The sequence below is a fragment of the Otolemur garnettii genome, unplaced genomic scaffold, assembly GCF_000181295.1.
Source record: "Otolemur garnettii isolate 467f Iridium unplaced genomic scaffold, OtoGar3 scaffold00280, whole genome shotgun sequence".
In the NCBI taxonomy this organism is placed as follows: Eukaryota; Metazoa; Chordata; class Mammalia; order Primates; family Galagidae; genus Otolemur; species Otolemur garnettii.
The window spans coordinates 312,627-319,680 of NW_003852675.1; positions in this window are offsets into that span (position 1 = coordinate 312,627).

A 7,054-nucleotide genomic window follows, 5' to 3' on the forward strand; every position below is an offset into this window, starting at 1 on the left:
GATTCTCTTGCCTCAGCCTTCAAGTACCTGGGACTACAGGTGCCTGCCACAACACCTGGCTAATTTTTATTGCAGTTGTCATTGTTGTTTAGCTGGCCTGGGTTGGGTTCGAACCTGCCAACCTCAGTGTATGTGGCTGGTGCTGTAACCACTGTGCTGTGGGTGCCAAGCCTGTATTAAAGTATTTTTCATGTTAAGAAAACGTATTGTTTTCTTGGATGAGAATTCAATTAGGCTACAGTGTTTGCATTTGTTAGGTAAGGTCCCTGTCCTAGTTGTGCCCCTCACCCAGGAGGTGTGCCATGTACCCCTACCTTGTCCTGGCTAGGTAAGAGCTCACCAATACCCCTTTCTTCTTCCCCTGCCTCCTCCACCCCCTTCCTCCCCAACCCCCTTGAGTGTAATAGAGTTTTTGTCTTGTGTGGGCATGTATTAGTTCATCTACTGGCTTCATATTAGTATGGAGTACACTGGATATTTCCTTCACCATTCTTGTGATGTTTAGTAAACAGCTCTATCCAGGTTAATACAAAAAATGTGAAGTCTCCATCTTTTCATGGCTGAGTAGTATTCCATGGTGTACATATACCACAGTTCGTTAATCCATTCCTGGGTTGGTGGGCACTTGGGTTGGTTCTACATCTTGGTGATTATGAATTGAGCTGTGATAAACAATAAAATTTTCTTTTCTGTTCCTGAAGCCCATGACCTAGTGAGCAACCTTGTCTGTCCTTGCTCACAAAATGGGTTTGAGGTCACAATGTGCCTTATTGGGGCCAGTAGGGAAAGTGCCCCTGAGGTAACAGCAGGAGGCTACCAGGGCATCTTGTCATTCCTTTAGAAATGCCTCCAATCCTGGAGGCAGCCAACAGGGCATGTGTGATCAATATCTCTCAGGCCCCCCCCCCCCTTGGCAGCTCATTGCTGGCATGAGGAGTTGTGTGGTGGGGTCTCTCCCTGCCACCCCCACCCTGCTTCAGTAGTGCAGCCTGCCCTGTCACTCCTGAGGCCAATCGAGTTTAAAGTTCACTGGGAAAAATTTTGCAGACTGTCTTCATGATCTTGACACTATAAAATCTTATAATCTTGTACTTCTGACATCCTAGTAGTTAGGAGGTTGAACACAGGTGCCTCCTGGGTCCCAGCCTTGCAGGTTGGCCATTATCCATTCCTACCTTTCTGCTCCATCTGAGTCCATTCTAAATGAGGCCAGACTGGGAGAGAATGGCTCTGATTCAAATCACTGGAACAGCAACTTTTATGTGTTGAGTGGCACTGAGTTTTTATTTGTGCACAGAACTTTATTTTATGGTTAAAAACAAAGGCAAGTAATGAGGCAATTAAATTGGGCAGATGAAAAAGAGACATATGAAAATGATAAATTAAGCTCTGGCTCTCTCTGACCAAATAGAGTAATCGTCTCAGTTTCAAAAGCTTAATTATTTCTCACAGCAGCTTTTTCACTTTGCTTGTACAACTAAGTTAAGAAGAATTCAGTTTCCTGGGCATACTGAAGATATAGGCAATGTGATTCGTCATTGTTTATTATTGCTTTTAAGGTTAAGATATATGGTAAAGAACCTTTGACTTTTAAAAAATTTTTATTGATTTGTTTTAGTGTTAGATTAATATAGGGGTATAGACCATTAGGTTATAATGTTGGTATTTGTTAAGTAAGGTCCTTTCTGTAGTTGTGTCCCGAAACGTGGGCGTGTGCCATGGACCCTTACATTGTGCCCATTAACTGAGAACTCACCCATCCGTCCCCCCTCTTCTCTTTTCCTTTCTTCTCCCAAGAAACTTTGATTATTAATAGTCATTAAAATAAAGTGGAATTGGCTCAGCGCCTATAGCTCAACCGGCTAAGGCGCCAGCCACGTACACCTAAGGTGGCGGATTTGAATCCCCAGCCCGGACCCGCCAAACAACAATAACGGCTGCAACCAAAAAATAGCCAGGCGTTGTGGCGGGCGCCTGTGGTCCCAGCTACTTGGGAGGCGGAGGCAAGAGACTCGCTTGAGCCCAGGAGTTGGAGGTTGCTGTGAGCTATAATGCCACAGCACTCTACCCAGGGGGACAGCTTGAGGCTCTGTCTCAAAAAAAAAAAAAAAAAAAAATAAAGTGGAATTTTGGTAGCAGGACAAAGTGACTAAAACTAACAATAAGTTAGGGCATACTCTAAAATAACTGAAAGAGTAGAACTATAATGTTCTTAACACAAGGAAACGTTACATGCCTGAGGTGATGGATACCCTGATACCCTGACTTGAGTAAGTCACACCATCTGCTTGCATCACAATACCACATGCACCCTATAAAGATACACAACTATTATATGCCCATGATAATTAAAAATAAAAAATTAAAAAATGAAGTGGAGTTTAGCATTCCTATACTCATTTATTCTTAGCCATTATGGGACTTTTTGTACATTACATAAGTTGTCTGAAGTTTTTGAAACATCTTTAAACAGAACTTGTCTCTTTTAAGTTTATTTTTCTGAGAAATTTGGCTGGCAAAGGAGAAAGTTCATTGCCCTGAGGATGTGTATAAGTACCGAACATTAAATGTTTGTTTTGGAGAAATGAAAATGGTGTTAACACGTCAATAGCTTCTCAGATCGATGTTTTTAACACATTGCTAAGTTGTACTTCAGATTTTCAAAATTATAACAAAATTATGTCATATCACTGTAAATCTCCTTATGCAACATTTATATACAGATAGCATAAGCAGTGGAATCCCTGTAAGTTGACCACCCAAGGGACTGTAACAAGCTGGTCAGCACATGGAGGTGATCACCATGAGGAACTCGGTCTGACATGTGGTGCGTGTCTGGTCTGTGAAAATTAGGTCAACTTACAGAAGTGGTCAGTGTAGAGAGGTGGGCAGCTATGGAGGTGTTGCTGTATTATAAAGTGTGGGGAGTATGTATGTTATGTAGGATTTTATATACAAATACACACACTATTAACAGTTCCTACTTTGTCCAGCAGAATGATACTTTCTATTGAAATTTTATATAAACCTACTTTTGGACCAATATTTACCTTAAATGATGATATGGTCCTTTGCACAAACAAATGTGACAACAAAAAGGTTCTCTTTTGTGTTCTGTTGAGTTAATTTTATTGATAGCATTTGTTTTTAAACCCAATATCAATATTTTAGGGTCAATTTTATTTTTACAATAAGCTGAGGATTGGGAGTCTGCTTTGCTTTGTTTTGTTTATTTTTAACTTTGGGGAGGGAAGTAAGCTTTGGGATGGCTTTGTCTAATCTGAAAAGTCATCAGAAGCCAATGTGTCAGCAAGAGTAAGACACAGGATAGTACTTGGGAGATGCTTGATAAATGGCGCCATTGCACCTGAGGGGGCATTTGACTGGCGTCACTGTAGAGGCCGAGCCAGGTTGCGTCTGGCCAACAATCCTGGAGGCAGCCAACAGGGCATGTGTGATCAATACCTCTCAGCACCCCCCCGCCCTTGCCAGCTCATTGCTGGCATGAGGAGTTGTGTGGTGGGGTCTCTCCCTGCCACCCCCACCCTGCTTCAGTAGTGCAGCCTGCCCTGTCACCATCTTATGGGATCTCCAAGGAGCTGCTGGGCACCAAGCTCTCTCCCTGGTCTTCCAACTTTCCCTCCCACCTGCCTTCATGATCTATTGCCCTGGACCTTGTATCGCCTGGATTAATGTCCTCAAATGTCCTTGCAGTGTTGGTGGACGACACAGACTGTGGGCCACAGCTCCTCCTGAGGCAAGTTACTCAGCCTCCCCGTGTGTCAGCTCTGTCATCTGGAGGAGGCGAATGTGTTATATTTACTCACTGCAGTGCCCAAGCTTTGAGAAGGAGGCTGACAGAACATGGGTTCTTCGTTTGCAAAAGGACGGGGAAGAGAGAAAAAAGTAGAGGGAATTTGAAGGGTAAGGGGACAAAGTGAGGACGCGTGGGGCTGCAACATGAGTAGGGCAGGGCCGGTAGCCATGACCCACAGACACCACTGCCCTTGTGAGGACAGGCTTATACATGGCACCAAAATCTGATGGGGTCACAGCTCTGAAGCTGGGCATGGAGGGGCCAGATCCCCCCACTGAGGCAGTCACACACCTGCTGTGGCCTCCGAGCAGGGAGGAGGTCGGCTGGTTTCTCTGTGTAGCATCTCTTTTGGCCCGAATTGCTGTGAGCACCCCCCTGCCCCCGTCTACTTTTCTGTTTCTGACTGATCCCAGATTATGTAGCCTGATGACATCCCAGGGCAGCTCTTGGGACAAGACAAGACTGAGCAGAACATCTGCTTCCCAGTTTTTCTTAATGTGGACACTATGGCCCCAGGGGGTCCTCTTTGTCTGTGATGCTATGCCAGCTTGGGGGCAAAGACTGTGATTCTCTGCCATGGCTTCTCTGAGTTCTGTGGTCCAAGAGGGTGTCCCAGCCTCAGTGCTGAGTTCTGGCCTGTCCCATGCTATTCCTGCCGGGCTCAGCTGCTAGTTAGATTTGTGTTGGGGGTGAGGTCAGAGGGGCCCTATGATGTCGCCTCACTGATGTCATGCCCAGAACACGGTCTTGATGAGATTATCTTTGTACAAAGTAAAGAAGAAAGGCAAGCACTAAAGTGTTTGTCATACTTCTCTGCATTTGAATTGCACGTAACCTTTTTGCAAGAGTGTGAGCGGAGCAGCAAAGGCCACTTCTTTTGAGTTCAGCAGAGAGTCAAAAGGGGAGAATGTGGATGCCATTAAAATGTACAGATGACACGCAAGAAGTTTAGCCATGAAGTTTAGACCTCAGCCCTGCAGATGTTCCAGGCCAGGTGATTCTTTGTTGAGTGTGGGCAGAGATGCTTAGCAGTGACCCTGAACTCTGTAGACCACCAGATGCCAATAGCAACTCCTTCCTAGCTGTGACAAACATAGATGTCTCCAGATCTTGCTCCTGTCCTCAGGGAGGTCTAAAGGGAGGGATATAGTTATCCCTTTGGAATATATATATATATATATATATATTTAGTTTGTACAGACCTAATCATTCTTGAGAAGGGAATGGAGAAATAGAATGGAGAGAAGGGGAAGAGATATAATGATTAATGAAGGGGGACTCAAGCTAGCCTGGCCTGGGGGACAGGGGTGGGTGACCACAGTGATCATGAGCTGGGTGTGAGTCACACCTGGGTTTGGTGGATCCACTTAGCCCTCTGGGAATAGGGTATAACTAGGGAAGTGAATATTCTCTCCTTGTGATGTCAGGAGTCTCATTGTCAGTGTGTAAACTGAACTCAAGCCCTTGGCCTGCCACCAGGCCTGCCACTGCTATGGCCTAGAGCTCTGGCCACTGGCCTAGGGAGGGCCCTCAGAGTCACAGGGCTTCGAGGGGCAGAGTTGAGGGAAGGGAATAGAGAAGTAAACTGCAGAATAAGACCGTACGAAGCAGAGAAGTTCCCCAAAGGGCACGTGCCTCTGGCAGCATTTTGTTTTGCATGAATTTGGGCTGAAATGTGCTGTCCAGTGGATACAGACACTGTATACATATGTAAATATATATATACATATTTTCCTTCTCAAATTTTAGCCTTACTGTGCAGTAGCAAAAGACAGAAGATGACTTTTTCTTCAACCAGAATTGGAGAATGACTTTGAGAATCAAGACTGAAAATTCATTCTTGTCCTAGTAAGTAGTGAGATATTTTGTTTGTAGTTTGGGTTGTGCTGGAAGTGATGAGAAAGATGAAGGTTTTAAATGTGCGCTTGAGAAGAGATCAGAGAGGGAGGATTGATTTTTTTCCTATCCAATATTTATATTCTTTTTCTATATATAATTGGCTAAAGATTTTATTTGGATGCTCATGATTTATATTTCCCATACCTTTTCATTTTGGTTCAGCCAATTAGATTTGCTTCTAATTATTCCAATTAAGTATCAGATTGTAAGAGAACAATCTTCTCTGTAAACTATTATATGTTATATTATATAATTTTATATTATATATTAGTTTACCTACTACAAAACTTATATAGAAAAGTGAAAAGAGGCTTGGTTCGAAAGACATTTTCATTTCGGTTTCAGTTTTAGTTTTAAATGCTGATTGGGTGTGTGTGGTAGCTACATTTCCTATGAAATATTCACTCAGTATGAGGACTGAATAACAAACACTGCTATCCTAAGTGTTAGTAAAAACATTATTAAGCAACTTGCATATGGGTAATATCATGTCTGATTGCTTATCCAGGTTTTTGCTTTATAGGTCGTGGATGGACATGTAAAATTTGAGCCTGACCAAATGAAAACGAATGAGGCAACAAGGGCCAAGGGTTACATGACGGATGTAAGCTGGTGGGTCTGGTGTGGAGAGGTGGACCTTCCATCTGTGGGGAGCTGCTGACTAGGAGACAGAGGGCTTTCGTGAGGACAATCTGAGTTAGCAATAGGAGAGGGTGAGATTGTTTTAAGTAACAGAGATCAAATCATCCAAAAAACCAAAGAACCCATTGGAGTGTCTATCATGAGAGATTTCCACAGCAGGAGAATCATAGAAAAGGTTATCTTTCTTTTTGTTGTTGCTGTTCTTTTTGTTTTGTTTTTGGATTTTGTAGAAAATGCTGAAGTAGAAAGATCACCCATGATTTCCTCAATGCTCCTTACCTCTTCTGTGCTCCTAAGCTGCTCATCAAAGTGGTATAAATAGAAAAAAAGCAAGAATCCTGTACATTTCTACCCCTGCCCGTATCCTTCAACTAAACTTAAAATATTTTTTGGTCATTTTAGTCTTTTCTACTCTCTATATCACACTGCCTTCTCATGTTTTTGTCTAATCTTTCATTTCAGTAATATTTTCTGGCTTTTCTGATTTAGGTCCTTAATTTTGTATTTGCATTTATTTCTCTGAATATCAGAGAATTAGGATTTTCCTCAATTCCCACATGTAACGTATACACTGTGATTTCTCTGTTCTTTCGAGAGGTAGCATGTACCTTAACTGGGACAAGTGGCTGTCTAGTGGTTATGTCCTCTAGCTGGTGCCGTCCTGTCATTGCTAAGTCAGGAGTCCCAGCCCTGAGG